Raw genomic sequence first — 22,156 nt, 5'->3', positions numbered from 1 at the left:
TTTCCAGATAATGCTGTGGACAAAAAGAATTGGCTTCACTTATATCAGTTTTTATTATGAACAGAAGTTCTTAGAAAGAAGATGTACACACCTTCTATTGAATTTCCCACTAGAGTAATTAGCTAATCAGAACATTCCATGTAATATTCAGGATGTTACAGGTCCAGATCCAAGTCAGCTTGCACTATCTTTAGCCCTCTTAACAGCCGTCTATTGCCCTTCCCTATGTGTGAGCTTAGATCTTTGTGATCATCCTTGTTTCAAAAAAATTATTTAATTTTATTAACTGTGTGTGTGTGTGTGTGTGTGTGTGTGTGAATCCTGTGTGTGTGCAGATGCTCTCAAAGTCCAGAAGAGGGTGCAGGATCCCTTGGACCTGAATTTGCAGGTGCGTGTGAGTCACATGGCATGGATACTAGGAATTGAACTCAGATTCTCCTGAACAGCAGTAAAAGATTTTAATGAATCATCTCTCTAGCTCAGGTAAATCTTTTTGAATGAATAAACAGACACCTAGATTCCACCGGCCAAAGGGTAAGGATATTCCCAGCTAGCACTTGAGGTTTCTATACTTTGCTGCTACCCAACTACTCAGTATTTCTCCCATTGTGTTTTAATAGTGTGTTTTATAGCTTGCCAGGGACCACCCCAGCTGGGTGTGGGGGTCCCTGGGATGAGGGTCCTGGAGTAGGTGGGTAAAGATTAGGCAATGACAAACAGAAAGCAAACACAGAGGGAGTTTGACTTCTGAGTGTATCTTGCAGCTCTCAAACAAGGATTTTTATACAGAATGAAACAAGTATTACAACTCTTAGAAGATGTGTTTAGTGAGGTGATGCATGGAGAGAACACAGCAGATGTGTGCAGTGAAGCAATCATACGTAGAACAAGGAACATCATTATCACTTGGCACAGGAAAGTACAAAAGTATCCAAGGTGAATGGCATAATTCCAAGAGCAGATTAAAGATTCTTATGGTCAGTAATATCTAACCTATATTACTGTGAATCTTCAAAGTATGATTTTAAACTATTTTAAGTCTTTTTAGGGTTCCCTTAACCATATACCAAAGCCTACTTTCAATTACACACATATATCCATATGAAATTTTATTGTTTCAATCATAACTCTATTTTCTCAATGATTTGTAAAGTAAAGCGCTGGTTCTCCCAGAGATAAGGTCATGGCTAGTGACTCCATCTCAAGGGAAAGTTTCTTAACCAAGTTTCTCTCTAAAAATCTCAGCCTAGGCTATCAGGAACATCTTGTAAACAGGAAAAGGAACAGAATTAATGAATTGCCATGAGAATTACAGCTCAATATTTTCTCTCTGGCCAAGAGTTCCACAGCTGGTTCCAGGAGACCTCCTTCCTTTGAAGTTAATGCCTCAGTCTGTGGAACTTGTCACACAGAATCTACTGGAGGTGGTGTGGCAATCCCTTTCCTTGTTCTTTGTTTCTATGAAAGTGTTATCAAATTGTTACCACTTTGGTAGATGTAGATTAGAGTAACTTAAATCTTTTTCCCTAGGTCATCACCACTAATATTTGTCTCCAAAATAAACTATCTCATCCTGTTTGATGTGAGGGATGTGGTTTTGTGTTGACGTTAGTTATTTTTAAATGTCGAAAGGTATTGAGATTTGGGTTACTTATTCATAATTATATTTTAATGAGTCTGTTAAAACTACTCAGCTGCACTATGTCCTACTTACTACTAAAAATTACTGATACTGATGTTTATATTTCATGGAGTCTAACCCATAGCTTTCCACATCTATTCAGATACACAGTTCACAACTAAGTAAGAAAGGAAAATGAAAAATGGAAAGCAATGAAAACTATTTGATCTCTGAGATTAAAAAAACTCTAAATATTTGGTCTTTTTTTAATGACCAAATATTATATAAGTAGTCTAATTCTTTCTCTCAATATATGAATTATACTAGTAAATTAAAAATTACCCTAGAAAGAAATTCTGGGAAAAACAATTTGGTCCTCAACATATCTATATGGGAACATCAATCTGAGGAGTTGGCTTTTTGATTTGAAGGGCAGGTTATAGATTTTGGAATTCCAAAAATCAATAAATATAACAGAAAGGAACTGAGAAGTTGATAGTTTTAAGATTCATATGAGCTTAGAGCAAGACCAGGCTTGCAATTGTCAGGGGTGGTTTGGGTCATGACTTTCCCTTGGGCTACCACAACGGTGAGCTGGAAATGTCTCTAACTGGTGATCTGTACATTTATGAAATAATCCCCCCCAAATAAACTACACCTAGATTCTTTTACCAATGATGTCAAAGGAGCCAAGATTCTGGCATTCTGCAAAAAGGCAGATGTCAGCATCCAGATAAAAACAGAATGATCCTCATAGGTCACCAGCTGTAAATATTTAACTAGGCATGTCATACAAGTCCAAATGACAATTGAAAAGTTAATTCGAGTTCTAGAGTGCTCACATGAAGGGAATATTAACAACAACAACAAGAACAATAAAACCTTGACTCACTCAAATTATGGTAACTCAAATGTGGTTCCACAACAAAATTCCATTTGAGGTAAGACCTCTGTTTTGTTTCCTTTGCTTCAACACTACCCTTACATCCTATACAAAGGCCAATTATAGTTGGAGATTGGAGTTCCAGTGTACGTTTTAGTCTCCTATATCTACCAAGATAAATGAGTCTCTTTGAATAGAGTGTTGTATGCTCAGCAAGTGTTTCTCAGCATGTGGGAAACTAGAAGAGAGGGAATTGATAAGCAGCAATATAAACCACTGTCCAAAAACTAAATTTGAAGCCAGATACTAGTAGGAGTAAAGAAGTCAGATCAAAGTTGAAAACTGAACCCTGAGTCTGGCCAATGAGAGAATGTGAGTGGAAAGCTCAGTGGAGCACACTGAATGGCTTTATAGAACATTACTGTGCTTGCATCTCACTTTTATGGATTCAAAGATACACAGTTCGTGGTTGTAAGCTCTATAATAGACAATACCTAACAGATATAACCCTTTAACACCCCAGCCTTTCTGGCATTTGCTTACAGCCTCATCTAAACAATCAAGTTTGAGATAGATAGAGAACAGAGAGTCAAGATTTTATTTTGTTCTCCTTCTTGCTCCAAGACTTAGCACTGATTATGGTCCTAATAGACAGTTCTGTGTTTTATACAGACCTGATGAAGATTCACAGAGTAGTTGAACAAGGAGTAGAATCCTGTGGGGAGAAGCACGTGAAAATATAGACTTTACTGTTTGTATGACCTTAAATAGCTTTAAATACAAATATTTAATTTCCATAAGGAACCACATCCTTCTACTTTTTGCTCTGTGGTTCTTTAATATTCTTATAGACATGGGTGCTCTAATTGTCTTCACCTTATACACATGTACTATCAACACCGAATATATTGCACTTCTAGACTATGTAATAATGAGCATCAAAACTATGGGTTGAGTCAGATGAAAATCTGTTGCTGCTGGTAGAACTTTGATTCCTTGTAGTCTATATTCAATAAAAAGCACTAAACAAATTCTTTGTTTTCTTCCTCCTATTTACCCTTTTTGTTCTTTCTCTGCCTTCAATTCCTCCTCCTCCTCCTCTTCCCTTCCTTCTGCTTCTGCTTTTTCTTTTTGTTTCTTTTTAGACCTCAGATGTAATTAAGCAAATAAATCATTTTAATAATACATTATTATATGTAGTCCATATAAATCTCCTTTGACTCAGTTATTTGTTTTCATCCCACTCATCTTATATCTATACTCCTATTTATCTCCACATAATACAAATATGGCCTAATTTGCTTTAATTGTTGTGATAACACACTAGGACTGAAAGCAACTTGGGGAGGAAGGAGCACTTTGGCTTACACAGCCTGATCACAGTCTATCATTGAGGGAACTCAAGGCCAGAACCCAAGCAGAAACTAGAGACGGGAACAGAAGCAGCGACCATGGAGGAATGGATGTCTTTAGTGCTTTGCTCCCCATTGCTTGCCCTGATTGCTTTTCTATATAATCCAAGACCATCTACCCTGTGGTGGTGTCACCCACAGTAGGGATAGGGTCTCTCACATTAGATACTGACCAAGAAAACACTCCACAGGCTTGCGCACAAGCCAGTCCGTCTGCTAAGGGCATCTTGTCAACTGAAGTTTCTTCTTTCCAGATAACTCCTGATGGAGTAAAAGTTATTTTAATAACTAGCAACACACACACACACACACACACACACACACACACACACACACACACACTGTCTATAAAATACTATGTATCTTTCCTTTCTTTTCAATTCCTGGTAATCATAACTTAATTAAAACCTTGTTCATATATCAGGTAGTTTTAAAAAATCGACGTATCAATCTCCTTCATTACAGCCTAAACTTCCAAACTTGTCTCCATACTCCCAATACTGGATATATGATTATAATTCTCCAAAGTATCTCCTTTGGTCTTGTAAAGCATAGTCCAGATTCTTTCATACAAGATGAAACATTCTAATATCCTGCCCTTTATGTGCTCTCAGTGGTAACTTTCCATAGCCTTGCTTAACGTCTTTATCTGTCTTTCCTAAAATAGCTATTTCTCATAGTCACACCTTGAGGTCTGCCTGATACATTGGCAATTGTTTCCAAGCCTCTGATTAAGGTACCTCCTAGAAACGTCCCTTGTCTACTGTACGGAACTGCCTATACTAGCTTTTTCTTGCCATGGTCTATCCTTATTTCTAAACACAATTTCAGCATTTTTTTTTCATTTACAATTTATAGGTCTGTGATTTGGAGGTAGAGCCCACAGCTAACAGTTCACTTTCTAATGCTGTTCATAAGGTATTTGGCAGATGTAAGTCTTCATTAGATCTTTGGTTTTTAAAAAATATTTATTTATTTATTATATATACAGTGTACGCCTGCACACCAGAAAAGGATACCAGATCTCACCATAGATGGCTGTGAGCCACCATGTGGTTGCTGGGAATTGAACTCAGGACCTTTGGAAGAGCATCCAGTGCTCTTAACCTCTGAGCCATCTCTCCAGCCCCTAGATCTTTGTTAACTGAGATAAAGTTACAACCTGGCAAATCATTATGCTGGTATTTATGCCTTGCTTTTGTCATGACCTTGGAACAGTGTGTGAGGAGGATGGATTAAGGATCTCCGCCTTACTTAAAGTCATGAGATTCTGGTACTTTCTTTTGTCAAAAATTCTGATAGACTCTTTCAAGATATGGAAATTGTGTTAGTTTTTCATAGCCAAAGTACCTGAGAGAGTAACAAATGGAAGATACAATTATTTTAGCTGTCTTCCAGAAATTTCCATCCATAAACCTTGGCTCTCTTGATTCTGGGTTCATGGTAAGACAGAACAGACCATCATGTCTTGAAGCATGCTGTGAACAGGAGGCTGACAGCAAATAAGATGCTCAGGCATGTCACATAGGTCTCACTTTCTCCAGCCAGACCTTACTTCCCAAAGTTTCCACAATCCCTCCAAATAGTGACACCATCCAGGGAGCAAGACACTTCATATACAGTTATAAGAAATCATCTCTCTCTCTCTCTCTCTCTAGAGAGAGAGAGAGAGAGAGAGATAGAGAGAGAGAGAGACAGACAGACAGACAGACAGACAGACAGACAGACAGACAGAGACAGAGACAGAGACAGAGACAGAGACAGAGACAGAGACATCTATGAATGTCAGACCATCATGGTTCCAGGCAGCCAAAGCTGCACAGCAAAGCCCTGTTTCCTTTTGTTTTAATCTCCATTTTAATAGCCTTGTATATAACAAAGAGTAGTTTGCTTTAGGATTTCTTAGTGTGTGCTCATTTTACTTGGTCTGCAAGAAAGAGCCTATATATTATTTATTTGGAGATTTTATTTTCTTCCTGTATCTCAGTGAAGATAAAGAAAGAGAAGACAATTGGTGTCTATTTATAATAGGTGACACTGCCCTTACTAGACAGCACAGTAAAAAGAAATTGAAAGCCTGATGCCAAAAATGGGTTACCTCTTTTTCAGTCATTGGCCAGTGAGGTTTCATAGATCTCCACACATTGTAGGCTGCTGCAAACTCTTTCGCTTGTCCTCCAGAACTTGAGAGTAAGATCTGCTTTCTGAAGACACCATATATGTGATTCTTTAACTAAGCCAATGGTTTAAAAAGCAAAAGAAAGAAAGAGAACGCAAAGTTAAGTGAGCAGGGAAGGGCTTGTTGGAACTGGGAAGAATTGGAGAGGTGTAAATAATATAAAAATGCATTGTATTAAATTTGCGCAGAATTAATAAAAAACATTTTTATAAAAGAAAGAAAAATTGTATTTCCATGGAGCGCTGATTAAGCAATAGGCTCTGGTTGAACTGCATTTGTAAATTTGCCTCCATTTAATAGTTAAGACGTTTACTTATATGCTATGCTCACTTAACTAGTCAGAGAGAAGTCAGGAGATGGAGTCAGACTGTCCCTTCTGTTGCTATGGAGCTGTTGCTTGGCACTAACAAAGCCTGTAAATCACATGACATTTCTGCCAAGTCTGTTTGCTGTTGCTTCTTAAACAAAAGAAGTACACCTGAGTCCCAGCTGAAAGCTGAACCTTGGAAGCCTTTTTCCAGTTTGTCTGTTTTCCTGACTCTGCCTTTTTCCTTGGCCTTTTCTCAACTTGGGTTCAACCTACTTCCTCTTACGCATAACCTTTGCTTAGAGAAACAGGGGACATTTTGGGACCGCTACCACTCCTCATTGGAAAGTCTTGAGAGATTGTGTGACAGAGAGAATTTGTTTAGGCTAATTTTATAGAGAATTTTCTGACTTCATAGACATTTGGAATTTCTCTTATAAAAAGAGCCAAAAGATGATTTATACTATTTAATTGCTCCTATTTTTAATTAAAGACAAAAATGAGTATATGCAATATACTTTATTGGTCTCTAAGGTAAATACATACTGTTATGTATCATAGAATATGTGCTATAGTTATTTATGTCATTGTAATTTTAAAAAGGAAAAACAGATGTAGTGTTTAAAATGTCTTTCCTTTTAGCATAGAACCTCAGGAGGCATAAACAGATATCTTAACTCAAGACTAGTCCCTTCCAATGTTGGCTAAAAATTCATATTCCTCCATCAAATTTGCAAAAGCAAAGTAACTAGCGATATTGAATGCTCCCTCTAAGAGCCGAGAATAACCTTCAGACAGTTGTGTTTTGGGAACAGCCTCATGAAAACATTTGCTGTACTTTTTACAGCCTTTCATAAAAGACCCTACTATACAGGGTCAGAAAGAGATTTTCTGTGAGATTGTGTCTCCTAGAAATGTCAGAAGTTACATCATGAAGTCTCATCAATATGGCTGTCTAAACATGAGCTAAAAGAAGGATACCAATTGACATGCTAACATGGACATGGACAGGGAAAAGACCAGGGGGGTCTCATTTCTATACAAAGAGCTACAGAAAGCTGAGAGTAGACAAAAGCACTCCAATTGGTTATGTGCTACTAAATGATCAGTCTTGTATACAAGAAACATTACACAGACTGGGCAGGTTATATTTGTGTATTAAGGAATACACACACACACACACACACACACACACACACACACACACACACACACACATATATGTATGTATATATAACTGAAGAAAAAGATCATGAATTTGAACAAGAACAATGGGGGTGGTACATGGAGGGTTTGGAGGGAAGAAATAGAAGAAGGAAATGATGTAATTATAATCCCCCCCCAAATATAGAAAGATATATTTAAAACCCTAATATAAAAATATAGTAGGGCTACTCCTCATGGCCACTCCTAGGTTTCTATGCTATTTTCTGAGGTTACTATTTATTATCTATCTTCCTTTACAACTCCTAAGATATTTTGAGTTAGAGAACATAAACTGAAAAGTCTCTGGCAGAGAGATTTATTTTGATGCTGTTGTGTAAATATTTACTTTGGATTGAATATTCTCTCCTAGGTAGGCAGGAGAGATGCTTGTAACTCAAGAAGCTAAGGAAACTTAAGGAACTCAGAAAGCTTGGGAAACTTACAAGACTCAGAAAACACAGAAAGTTACAAGGTCACAAAGGCCCACCCAAGATAATAAGCAGTAAACAATTTCTGGGGGAGAAGAAGATGCTTGGATGGAGGTGCTGTTGAGTTAGGCAAGGAGACCCATGAATGCAGCTTTGATGAGTCATCCTTGCTGAGAAGGATTTTCCATGATGCAGCTGCCATTAATTCATCCATGAACCTATAAGTAACCCAAGAATCTCATTGGTTCACCAAGATAGATTTGGACTGAATCATTTCTTTGGTCTGTTATGTGCCCAATCTGCTCCGAAAATACTTCAGTTCATATTCCTCTAGGAGTCATTAGACACTGAACAGTTTCTTCCATTTTCCCTCCCCTCCTCCAGGGAGAAGATAAAGGCAATGCATTTATCTGCAAGCTTTGTTGGCAGATTCTGTGTAAGAGGGAAGGACAACTCTAGGAATTGTGGAGACAGAGCTAGTTAAATGATGTTTGTGACACTGAATGAGAAGCCAGAGGGGTGAGAAGGAATGGAGAGGTTTTTTTCATTCCTACCTACCAACAAAAATTAATTAGTACACTGCCATTCTCATAGAGCTGCCTCCATGGAAACACAGATCTGGGGTTGAATGTGGCCCCTGGACTTGAAATCCTCCTTTATTAGCTCTTTGATCAGAAGAAATGATTTCACTTCTCTGTGTTTGTTTCCATGCTTTGTAAGGTAGTAATGAATATTAAGTAGCTTTATACCCATGACATGATTACAAAAGTGCTGATCTTTGAACAGGCGCTTAGCACATCATCAGCACTGAGAATTTACTCATCTTTGGGTTGGAAAAAAAATGTATAGCCTAGCACTGTGTGCTCTTCCTGAGGTCCTGAGTTCAATTCCAGGCCACTACATGGTGGCTTATAGCCATCTACACTGGAATCTGATGCCCTCTTCTGGCATGCAGGTGTACATGCAAATAGAGCACCTATATACAATAAATAAATAAATCTTAAAAAAAAAAAAAGCAAAAAAATGTATAGCCTAAGAAACTGAGATGCTCTGCAAAAGAAACAAACAAACACTATGACTCTTAGCATAAATTTAGCTATGCCATGTCTCCTGTCAACTTCCAGAAGAAAAACAACTTTTCATACTCATCTTCCTAGGCCCTATACTGACTCATAAATTCAGACTCATGTTCCTTTTGTTTCTTTACCAAGATACTTCTTAATTGGTGTGATAGCCATGCAGTATAAATTATTCAAAACTTAAGGTATTAAAATAATAAATATTTATTACCCAATATTATTGGTAGGTCAGAAATCTGGGAGTGTTTACCTGTGAGACTGCAGCTTACAAGCTCTCCACAAGCATCAGCTGAGATGGTGGCCAGGGTGTGTGAAGCATTGGTTGGAACTGTTTGAGCTGCATCCAGAGATGTTCACTCTCACTTCTGTTGGAAGGGTTGCATGAGAGACAGTTCCTGAGAAGATGCAACACACATATGTCTTACTCATTGCAGAAAGGGATCCCACGGCAGACTGAAGTAATGGTTTGCCAACATCCAACTCGGCCAAGCAATAGCTTATCTTGTGGTTACTAACAGTATTGTGGATAAGGGGTGATTACAGAAGAAAGGATAATTCAAAGGAGCAGTTGTATCACACACACACACACTATAATAATAATTCCACCACACACACATGAGGACTGCAGAAGTTATCACCCCAGAGCTCTCTGCACAGCTTCCTACAGCTCGACATGTCAGCGAAGGCTCTCCTCTCTGTCGGTCAGCTGGACAGTCTCTGTTCTACCACGACCCAGTTCTGAACAAGTTGTAAATCCGGGAAGAGGGCTGGGGAATTCTCCCAAGTTTCTGATTTCACAGACATGTGACCTTTAGTTTACCTCTTAAGTACCTCAAGCCCTTTCTTCCTCATGGAGAGATGGTTTCAGTTCAGAGGAAACAACTATACAAGAGCCTAGAAGCCATTTCCTCCCCATCTTCCCCTAGGCCTCCTTGAGCCTCCCCATGGCATGGCACCCAGCTCTCTCTAGAATGAACTGTTAGGGAGAATGAGCAAAAAGTCACAGTGCGTCATGTGAAGAGACAGTCACAAAATACCTGTAAGGAGAAAGTCACAGTGCATCATGGGATTGGCCACATAATCACTTGCTGTTTACATTTGTCACATTCCACTTATTAGAAGTAAATGTCGAAGTCTTGTGCACACTGAATTGAAGCAGGATGTGCTGGCATCTGTCTATAAGCCAATCACTTGAGGCATTAAGCCAGGAGTGCTAATCCAACTTGGGGGCCACAACCTGTACCAGCCTCAATGAACCAAGTCAAGGAGCCAAATTGAAAGAGGTTCTCTAAAAAAGCAATTTACTTCCCCATTGTGTTGCTAACGGAATCCTGTCCTTCTCTCTTCTCTACTCCTGGTTAAAAAAAAAATCAAACAACAACAACAACAACAACAACAACAACAAAAAAACCCATTCAAACCCTGCACTACAGGCTTTCCTGGCTTCCCTGGCCATGGTGCCACCAGGTCTTGAGATGCCTCTCTAGTTATCAATTTTGGAGATCAAAGCTTATGCCAAGTGAAATTTAAAAAAAAAAAAAAAGAATGAATCAATATATAAAGCCATTGTTCTTTACTGACATCGTTAACAGGTCTCCAATTTATTCTTGGGGAAAAAAAAAACTTGATGTTTGCTTGCAATCAATTGCTCCTATTTTCTGCCCTTCTTGCTTCTGGCTCAGCTGTAGATATGGCAGGACTATTTAATGAGGCCATAGGACATAATATAATTGATAACAGACAAGGCCAGTTCACTGTCATTCTAAAAGCAGTAGCTGAACTTACAATCTTGTTAAAGACTTGATCTTATGAACAAGCCCTGAGGAAAACCTAGCTGGTGAAAAGCAACGGTGTTTGTAGGCCTTGTAAACATCAGAGAAAGATGGAAAATATTCCACATTAAAGAAAATATTTTTCTAATCTGTAAAACAACATATTCCAAAATGAGCCCATTAGTCATTTCAACTCTTTTTATAGTAGTATTTCTCAATACTTCCTATAAATTGTTATAACTATCAAAAATTCAGCAAAGACGATGCTGTTTTGACCCATTTCTTTTTTCTCTTACACCTGAAAATAACTACATTTTCTGGGTTCTTTCATGCTTTCTGGGTCACGCGACTTGTTCTAGACACTAGAATGCAGGTAGAAGTAACATGGCTACTTCTCAGGCCTCTAATGCTTTGTTTTCCTCCAATGTTTTTTTTCTCTGGCATCCATATGACCAGTATATACTAGTATCTGTAAGCACATGGCAGAGGATACAGGCGCCTTGATGTGTTTAAAAATAAACTGCAGGAACTAGGCCCGACTGGGCTGCCTGCCTGTCTTGCTGTTTCATGTCCTGTTTCTTCCATGTCTGTGTTTATCTTGGTTAGCTGGTCATGTTTACTGCTCTGAGCACACGCCCTTCCCTTCCTCGAGACTTTTTCCTCCTGTGTGCAATCACCTCTTGAAGGATTTCACCTGGGAGGAGGATTCCTGTTTGGCTGCCTATAAGAAGGCTCTTTGGAACTCTGAGGGGGAGAATAATAAACCGCTGCTGCGGCTGCTGCTGCAGCTGCTGCTCTCTTAACACGAAGGACTCGCTGTGTTAGTGTGTGTGTGTGTGTGTGTGTGTGTGTGTGTGTGTGTGTGTGTGCATGTGTGTGTGTTCATGAGTTAAATCCTCGGTCCCTCGCCCTTGACTCAGTATCTCGGTGGCACAGGTGCCACAATAAACCCTAGTAATTTGCCACAGGTACGTTTGAAGACACAAATACAATGACTAGAATTACTTTTCTCAATCAATATAGGGCATTTCCAGGAGGATCGTTTGCAACGAAAATAGTGACTGCTTATTATCTCTGCAATCAAAATGCCCGACACACAACAGCTGTAAAGTAAGAAGGACATATCCTGACTTGTGGTTTCATGCATGTTCACTTAGCCCCACGTGCCTGGTCAGAGAAGCTATTCACTTCATGATCAGCTGGAAAGCAAGCAAGAGAGTGAGGGCTTCTGCCTTCCTCCTTGTATTCTGTCTGAGCCTCCTGCCCATGGATGCCATCTTTCATATTCAGAGTGAGTCTGCTATACTCTGTTAACCCTCTCTAGAACCGTGCCTGCACGCGCGCGCACACACACACACACACACACACACACACACACACACACACACAGAGGGGGCGGGGTATGCCCATCTCCTAATGATTTTAAGCCAGTCAAGTTCACAATAGAGAAACCTATTATTCTTTTAATGTAGTTTTAACAGCTTTTAAGAAAAGAGGGCAGGAGGTTGGGTGGGTGGGGCAGGGCAGTTGTCCCTGAGAGAGTTGGGAGAGGAGGTGCATACGATCAAACACATTGTATGAAATTCCAAAGAATGAACAAAAAGGAGAAAGTTAACTATCCCAGATACTGTTTAAAACCAAAGTTTATATTAGGATAACTCAATCTGAAAATATTAAATGTCTATGGCCTAAGGTTGTACTTTGGGAGAATTATACAGACCCTGTCTAAACTTTGTACTTTGGCCCACTTTGAAGTCTCAGCTTATATCACATTTTTATAAAGAACTTTTCTTTTGTCACGGGTTTTCTATTCTTTTTCTTATTAAATGTAATTCATTTCCCTTCATACCGCTCATTACAAATTCTAACAATGGATATTTTTATATGTGAATTTTCAGTTTTGTGCTAGGCAACAGCCTGTGCGAAAATGTTCCTACACTAGTCATAGAACATGACTCATAATGGGAATTAACAGTTTTACAAAAGTTTGCAAATAAATAAAGAAGTGGATGAGTGAATGCATGCATGTTTTGGTGGCTAGCATTCCAGATTAATTGATGATTAATAGTAAGGCTTAGAAGGACATGTGACATGATATTTTCTCCAAAATAAAAGACAGTATGGAACACCTCCCAGTGCATAAAAATGTGAAAACATGATAATACAATAAAACATTAAAGCTATAAATAAATAGCTAAGAATCTATTCAGATATAAAAAGGTTGTAATAGACCAATAAATGAGAACGAAAGGCAATATTAGACCGAGCGATTCCAACTGCCTTTAGTAAACGCCTACCTAACCCTCAAGGAGGTGAGCCTGCCGCTGCCTTGGGTAGCTACTTGGCCTTCAAGGAAGTGGGACCTAACACCTTCCCTTGGCCTGTGCGTTGTTGGGGACCTTTTCCTGAATAGGCAGCGTAAGTAAGAATCTCAGGCTGTTCCGACTGAGCTAGCCATGTGGTCATGAGAATGTCAGTAAGAAAACAAGGTTACTGTGGATAAGCCAGGCAGAACTGTTTCAGAGAATTCGGAGAGGCAGTCGGCTAAGGTAGAGGACAACTCATTTACCACACACCCCTTGACATGGAAGGTCCCAAAACACATGGCTCCAATCAGAGCATGAGACACAGATTCAGGAGCATCAGAAATAAGGTTAGTCTGAGGAACTGTCACAGCCAACAGGAGCATGCATTAGGTTTCCCTATAAAACCTGTGTGTGTGTGTGTGTGTGTGTGTGTGTGTGTGTGTGTGTGTGTGCCCGTGCACATATATGTGTGCCTGTGTATGTTTGTGTGCTTTTGTGTGTATCATGTGCATGTATTGGTACATGTGCATGTTTGTATGTGCATATGAATGTATGTGTATGCATGTGTTGTATGTCTGTGCATGTGTATATGTGTGCATATGTTTATGTATATGAGTATTTGTGAGTGTGTGTATGTATGTGTGTATATGTGTATGTATGTATATATATCTGTGTTCACGTGGATTATGTGTGTGCATGTATATGCATGTACAAATTTACATGTAAACATCTATCTGTATGTGTATCTGTCAGTTTGTGTGCAAATGTCTCTGTGTGTATATATATATATATATATATATATATATGCATGTATGTGTGTTTGTGTGTATATTTATGTGTTCTTGTATATTTATATGTGTGAGTACATGTGTTTGTGTATGCTTGTGTATATAAACATGTGTGTGTGTCTATGTGTCTGGAGGATCTGTGTGTATGCTTGTGCATGTGTGTGTTTGTGCATGTATGCATGTGTGTATGTGTGTAATCGTGGGGATCAAACCCAGGACTTCATGTATGATAACCAAGTATTCTATCAATTGAGCTACTACCCTATCCAAAGGGTTTTCCTGGTTTTATTATGATTTGTTTTTATAGCTATAAATGCAGTCCATGGCCTTGCAGTGCTGTCGGGTTCTCCATCATTGCACTGCATTTCTAGTTCTCACTTCCTCATTCCTGGGACATATTTTCTATGACTAGAACTTCATCTACTGCCCACCTCAAAAGAAACCTCCAGGGCCTGTATCTCTAACCAGAGACAACCTCTGAAGTACTTCATGTGCATTTGCCAAGGCTTCCTAGGAGTCTTCAAGGAGTGTGAGAAAAAAAGAAGCAGGGCTCATCTAAGTTAGAAAATAAACTACACAGCAATAAATAATAAAAAACAGGAAGTACTACTTAAAATATAATATTTTGAGATTAAAAATTAACAAATACACAAAACTCCATTACCAAAATATAAAACTATTTATAGTCAATTTATTTATATTTGTAATGGAATTGATACAGAACAAATGCTAACAACCCAGAGTCCACTTTATAGCCACAACTTGTGTATCACTTCCCACATGATAGGGAAATCCTCTTTTAGGGCTTCTAACATGAAAGGTGGTGATGCTGCTGCTGCTGTAATGATGATGATGCAGTGATGATAATGGTGTGATGTTGATGCTGCCATGATGATGATGGCGTGGTGATGATCCTGTGCTACTGCTGCTGCTGCTGCTGTAATGATGATGGTGTGATGATGATGGTGGTGTGATGCTGCTGTTGCTGTGGTGACGGTGCTGTGATGATGCTTCTACTGTAATACTGATGCTGTGATGATGATGCTATAATGATGATAGCATGATGATGATGGAGTGATGATGCTGTGATTTAATGATGATGATGATGATGGTGGTAGTGGTGGTGGTGATGGTGGTGATACGGTCATGATGATGCCATGATGACACTACCTGGAGGCATCATCGGATCCTACTGGCTTAGTTCCACAAATCTATCCTTTAATTCACTTCAGAAGACAGCCAGGCACCGTAGGTTCTTACATATAATTCTACTGAGCTAAGTTCCTGGGGGTGGGGAGGAACTGCAGCTACATCAAACATTCTACAAGGCTAATTGACTGACTGAAAGGTCAATAGTTCTGGAGAGTTGGGATATTAAAGGTTGGAAAGCTGATTTTTCTTAGGCTATCTTTAGCTCCCTTAATAGCCATTGATTTTCTGCCTCTGTATTTGACCCAGAGCCCTCATAACCATTAGGTAAATCCTTTTGGAATGTAAAGACTCCTGCTTTCTACCAAGGCAAAGGCTAAGGAAGTCAAGATAGTATCTGAAACCCACAGCTGAGACTTCGCTCCTTTGATATAACTGGGCTACCTGACAGTTCCACCAATGTATTTGAAAAGTGTCCTGATTATGACTTTCTTTGTTCTATAACCATAAAAACTCTATGTCACCATATTGGGACCCAGTATTTGAGGCAACTGAATCTATGTTCCCAGGCCTGGATCACTCATAGTTGGCTTTAGAATTAACTGCTCTTACTTTCTTGGAGGAGAGAACACTGGTTTTGCCTTGGCACTCCAATTACCTATAGATCAGGGTCCCCATTTATAAGAACAATGCAAGTCGGTTAGGTAGAACTAACCTGGTATTCAAAAGCAGCAATCCTGAGAATGTCCTTACAGGAGGCCAGGAAAGCCAGAGAGAGTCATGGTACTTTGCTTCTTGTTATATGAAGACCCAACTGAAAGACAAGGAATGGACCTACACACCTTTTGGCTGGGCCAAATGGGCTGGCCATGCCATTCCCTCAACATGCCCCAGTCTCTGCCACACAGAAAGACCCCAGACTAGCACTTTGATGGTACCCTTCTCCAGGGACCCTCTTTCTTTCTCCATAGCTCTCTATAAAAAATATACTTCTTTTTAAAAATTTCCTTCTCCTCAGTGAATTTCTTCTCTGAATTTGGGAAACAAAAACTGGAAAGCCATTGGCTTGAGGAGGCTTTGGTGGCTGTTGAGTTTTCTGGGAACCTAGCACTCAAACCAACCTCACCAAGAGCTGAGAAATGGTCTAGTAAACTCAAAGATAGCCCAAATTTTTCTGTATCACTGCTATCTCATTCTCAGATTTATTAATTTGCTAGAGTGGCTTACACAACTAACAAATATACATTTTTCTATCTTAAAGTATATTAGAAAGAATACAACTAGAGCTGGGCTTGGGGACAAAGACCTGTAATTCTAACACATTGGAGGGAGAATCAAGAGGATTACAAAGAAAGGAATGCCCTTGTTACAGAGAGAGTGCAAGGCTAGCCTGGACAAATCAGTGGGACCCCGTCATAAAACAAACAGTAAAAACAGGCCTGTGGATATTGCTCACTGGTAGGGTATCTGTCTAGGATAAATGAGGGTCTGAGTTTGATCCCCCGAGCTGCCACCCACCACCCCAAATACAGGTGAATTGCTGGTTACCTCTGTACATCCAGCTATCCTGGAAGCCTTTCCTGCCCTACCCCTTTCATTTAAGGTTTTTTAACATAGGTAGAAATGATTGAGGGAGGAGGATAGCTCATTAAAGGAGCAATACAAAGGAGCATAAGGGTGTTCCAAACTTGGCTTGTGGCATGGCTTTAATAGAAAAGAGACAGGCTTTGCAAGATCTTTTGTAGGCCACTTCTGTAGTAATCCCCCTCTTCCAAATTTAACTTGGATTGTTGTTGTTGTTGTTGAGTTTCTTTGAGATAGTGTCTCTCTATGTAGTCCTGGATGTTCTGAAACTTGATATGTAGACTAGGCTGGCCTTGCACGTGCAGAGAGCCTCTGCCTCTCCCTTCGCAGTACCAGAGTTTAAAGGTTTATGTCTCCATGCCCTGGCTTTAACTTGGAATGTTTTGAGCATGCTCTTTTGGTAGACTGAAGCCCAGTCTTTCCTCTGCTGATTCCTTTCAGATATTAATCTATGTTCACCTTGTTCTCTCTTCCCCTCCTAGTCATCTAGGAGCTATTTTGAACTGTTTTCATCCTGAGTTTGGGTTCCATTGTACAGACTCTGCATAGAGCATAAAAAGAGAACCACTCTGCCCCCAAACAACTCACATTTTATTGGCAAAAGCAAAATTCATCAGGGCAGATATGCATATACTTTGTCTTCTTCCACGTTTCCTGGGCTACAATACTTTCCGAAGTGAAACCAGTTGTTCAGACAATGATGTGGCTCAGGATACCTAAGTCATTTTGGGATTGAAGCTGATCACCAGAAAGACTCTTTACCTCCAAAGCAAGGATAGGACCTATGTGCAAGATGTAGAATGTCTAGTTAGCCTAGGCCCAAATCTGAACCCACTGATGGTTCTACTTCTGCCCACAGGTCAACCTCCTACAGTGGCTTCATTTCTACTGGGAGCCTCGAATAATCCATCTGCAGCAGACAGAGAGAGTCAAGTAGCATTCACCCAGAATGGCTTTGCCGCCTTCTTCTTCTTCTTCTTCTTCTTCTTCTTCTTCTTCTTCTTCTTCTTCTTCTTCTTCTTCTTTCTCCTCCTCCTCCTTTTTTTTCTTCTTCTATCTTATTCTTTGGAGCATCTTCCTACAGGTCAGATACAGGCTTTGAGTAGAATCTAATAGACTAGAATAGAGAAGACTCTGGTCAAGAATTTCTGAGCTTGGTAGAGACCTAGCATTCAAGTTGGGCTGCTTCAGTCACTTGGATAATGGGCCACCTCTAGCCAGATGGGCTCATTTTAAACCATGCTAAAGAGACAGGTGGTTCTTTTGTGAGATATTATATTTTTCTCTCCCAGAAGCCCTGCTCAGATACAGAACTTAGTGTAGAGGCCACAAGCATGTAAATGTTGTAAGTCAGCTGGCCTTTCCGAATTAAGTAATTTTCTTTTCTGTCTTTCCTTAACGCTTTGGGAATTGCCCCCCCCCCCACACACACACCAATATTTCGGGCTTCCTTTCTCTTCCTCAAGTTTCTCTCCCACCATATGGCTGCTTGTCTGCCCTGCATTGTGTCTTAAATAACTTTCATCTCTGCTTCAATGTTATGACCTTTTGCCTTTTCCACTCTCCTCTGGGCAACAATTGAAGTTTACAGCTTGCCTGCTCTAGGGTTTTTCCTTTAAATATAAATGAAACTGATTTTGAGCTTCTGTTTGAGTCCATGCTTCAATTATTTTATTAGTGAAACTAACAGCACCACAAGGGAAGCCTAATCTCCCTCGTATCACTGGCATCCACTAAGAAGCTGCCATCTGCCTACTCTTGGCTTCTGTATATCAACCAAAAGGGGCACTAGCCCTATGTTAGTCAGCTTTCTCTTGCTGTGAGGAAACACCATGACCAAAGCAACTTGCAGAGGGGTTGACTTGGCTTAGAGGGATAATATTCTGTCATTGTGGGGAAGCATGGAAGCAGACAGCAAACATGGTGGCTAGAGAAGAAGTTGACACCCCCCATTTGGAATTGGAGACAGGATAGTGAATTGGAAATAGCCCAGGTCTTATAACTCTCAAAGTTCACTTCTAGTCACATATTTCCTCCAACCTCCTAAACCTCCCAAATAGTGCCACCAACTGGGGACCAAGTATTTAAATGCTCAAGATTATGGGGACATCTTATTCAAGCCAACACAAGCCTCTTCTAAGGACAAAGGATGACAGAAGTGGATGGTCAGCATGGAAACTTTCTTAGTCTACTTCTATTCATCTAACAGTGTCCCTCATAGGACAGCGTCTCCATCCTCTGGCCCAAAGGCCTCTTTTACCTATTCCTCGAAACAGAGAGAACCAGCTAGTGAGCAAATTTATGGTTAGTCCAGTTTTCCAAAACCTTCTTCTCCTAAGACAATTATTTGCCACTGTTGAAGTCCCATATCTTTTATAATGAATTTTAGTTGTTTTTCATTCCTCAGCCTCCTTTCTCATCCCCCTCCCTCTCCCCAGTTCCCCTATCCCCTGACTTTTAGGTGTCCTTGTATGTGGCATACTGAAGAGCGAAACTTTGAGGAAAAAATATTTCCCTGCTTTCCATTTCCTTAGAAAATAAAATGCTTTGACTTCGGAACCAAAGGAAAGACAGTAGATATGAGGAAATATCATAGGAAATGCCAAAATGTTATTTTATGCTGTACAAACTTCCCCATAGGTGTTATTTTAAGGATTATTTACAATATATGCAAAAAGCTTGACATATATTCAGGGAATAACATCTACATAATGAAGAAAATTGATTTGCCTCAGTGTAAGTAATATGTTTATTAATAATTGATTTAAGATATTACATAGTGACATATTAGTAAAAATAGTTTTAGATGAGAAAATGTACTAGAAATACTATTTTTTCAAAACTTTAGAAATTTCTCTTCTCTATCGATAATTTTTATCTCCTGTAAACCGTATTCTATTCTAAATTAAAATTCACCCTCGGGTGGTTATACCATATCAATAAAAGTAATAATTTAAGTCTTTGGTAGAACATATAACATTTGACACTGGCCATTAAGTCATCAATACAATTACAATACAATTCATCAATAGAATTACTTGCTTTATCTAAATATAAGAGCAGGGAAGCGGGGGAAGAAGAAGAAAAATTATACATGGGGCTGCAGTGAGGACAAATTCAGAGACCGGAGCTCTTAGACATGTTCCCGCAAAGGATGGGAGTGAGTCAGACTTCTCAGAAGAAAAAACATTCCTTCCAGCTTCTGGGCATTGGCCTAGACCTTCTCATCTGACCTTCAGGTCTTATGTCAGCAAAGCAAGCAAGTGTGGCCCCTTCACTGGGCTAGAAAGGATGGGGGACAGTTCCTCTGTCTTTCCACCTATCTCTGCCTCTGGCTCCCAATGATCATCACCGTATCTATGTTTCCTTTGTTTACAGGGAAACCCCCACCAGTCAGGATACAGGTTGAGCTCTGTGGACACACACAAGCTCTTCCTCTTGCTCACCATCACTATCTTTGTATCTATGCTTCGCTTTCAGAGGATAATTCCCATCAATAAATAAACACGTTAATATCTCTCTCCGCCCTCCACCCACCTCCCATCTCATTCTCTATTCTCCCTTTCCTCTAAATTGTATCTCATTTCTTCATTCTGTGGCAGAGAGAACTCTTTTAGAGAAGTTCTCTCTAGGAATCCTGCCTCTACCAACTGAGCAAGCATTTATTCTTCAGCCCACTCCAATCTGTCATCTGCCACCAACACTGAAATGAAATTGCTTTTGTCAATGTCACGAATTAATTCCATTTGCTACAATCACTAGGTTCTTTTTTAAAAATGCATATTTTTGATTATGTGTGGTGTGGGAGAGAAAGGGAGAGGATGCATGCACACGAGTGCCTGTGACCTTGGGGGACAGAGACTGGGTCCTCCTGGAACTGGAGTTACAAGCAACTGTGAGCTCTGACATGGGTTCAGCACCCAACTCAGGTCCCCTGGAAGAGCAATAAGTGCTCTTAACTGCTGCCTCTCCACTAGGTGCTTTTAAAATCCTGTTTAATGCACCTCCTAGCAGGACCTGAACACTGATTACTCCAGAAAAGCCCTTCTCTTTACACTGCAGCAGCACAGGCTGCTACCCTCTCACTGAGCTCCCTGCCCCAGGCTGCCTGCAGAATTTCCTCTTCCCTCAGCCTTAGCCCTAGATAGGCTTACTCATTGCCATGGTTTCATACTCCCTCCATCAGCTCCTCCCAGTGCAGAAGCTCAGCTTAGTTGTGTGGCTTGTTGAAAAATGTGAATCCTTCCTACCTCCCACCCCCTCCTACCTCCCACCCCCACGCCCCATAACCTGCGTTTGCCTTACTCAGGCTTCCTCATCATCTTCCCTAAACTAAAGAGCCAGAAATAAAGCCATGTTTTGAGACAGGGTAGAAAGATAGGGAAAATAAAGAAGGGAAAGCAAGGGGGGAAAGTGACAGAGCTCCTCACACTGGGACGTAGTTTGCTTTTCCTGCTCAGAGTCAGGAACCTTAAACACAACTGACAAAGCCAAGTTTGTCTACAGAAGTAACACGTTTCCCTAAGGAAATCTCAAACAAGGATCCTAAAACCAAGTGGGTTATATTTTATCAGAGCCAGAACGTTTATAGCCTTAAATTTTTACCAAATTAACACTCCATATCCCTAAATCTAAACAGAGTATGTCATACTGGGCAGTTTCATTTATGAAAAGAAGTTTTAAAAACAAATTTGCTTCATTCTTGATAATTTCATTATTTTTTATAACACACACACACACACACACACATACACACACACACACACACACACACACACACACACACACACACACACACACACACACCCTCCCATTCCTCTCTTCAAACTCCATTATCTGCTCTGTCCTTGTCCTAGTTTGCTTCTCTATTGTTGTGATAAACACCACCCAGAGACAGACCGTCCTGAGACAGCAGGCTGAATAAGCTACAGAGAACAAGCCAGGAAGCAGCTTTCCTGCATGGTCTTTGCTTTGGTTCCTGCCTTCAGGTTTCTGCGCTGAGTTCCTGCATTTGGTACCCTCAGCAATGGACTCGTGAGCTGAAATAAACCCTTTCTTCCTCACATTGCTGTTGGCCATAGCAATCAAGAAGCAAAACAGGGCAGAAATTGGTATCAGAATAATAGAATATTACTGTGGTAGGCTTGGATATGTTGATTTGTGGAGTGTTTGAAAGTTTGGGCTGTACTTTGAATGAAGGGTATATGGTTCTAGTCAGCTGTGTCTGAAGAATCAGCTGTGATTAAAAAAATACCAGAAACACCGAAGTGAAACTTTTGCTTTACTAGGACAGTCAATGTTGAATACCTGGGGCTGAAATTAGCTATGATTAAGAAGAGAACAGCATCAATAAGAAGGAATCTACTAGGAGTATTTCCTCAGGGTTAACACATAGGATCTATGGTTCAGAGAGAGCCAAGGGTCATCTCATGCTGGTAATGT

Source organism: Acomys minous, assembly GCF_964271855.1.
Source record: "Acomys minous genome assembly, chromosome: 9".
NCBI classification, from domain to species: domain Eukaryota; kingdom Metazoa; phylum Chordata; class Mammalia; order Rodentia; family Muridae; genus Acomys; species Acomys minous.
The sequence above is the reverse complement of the archived record's forward strand: the minus strand, read 5'-3'. Positions refer to the sequence as shown.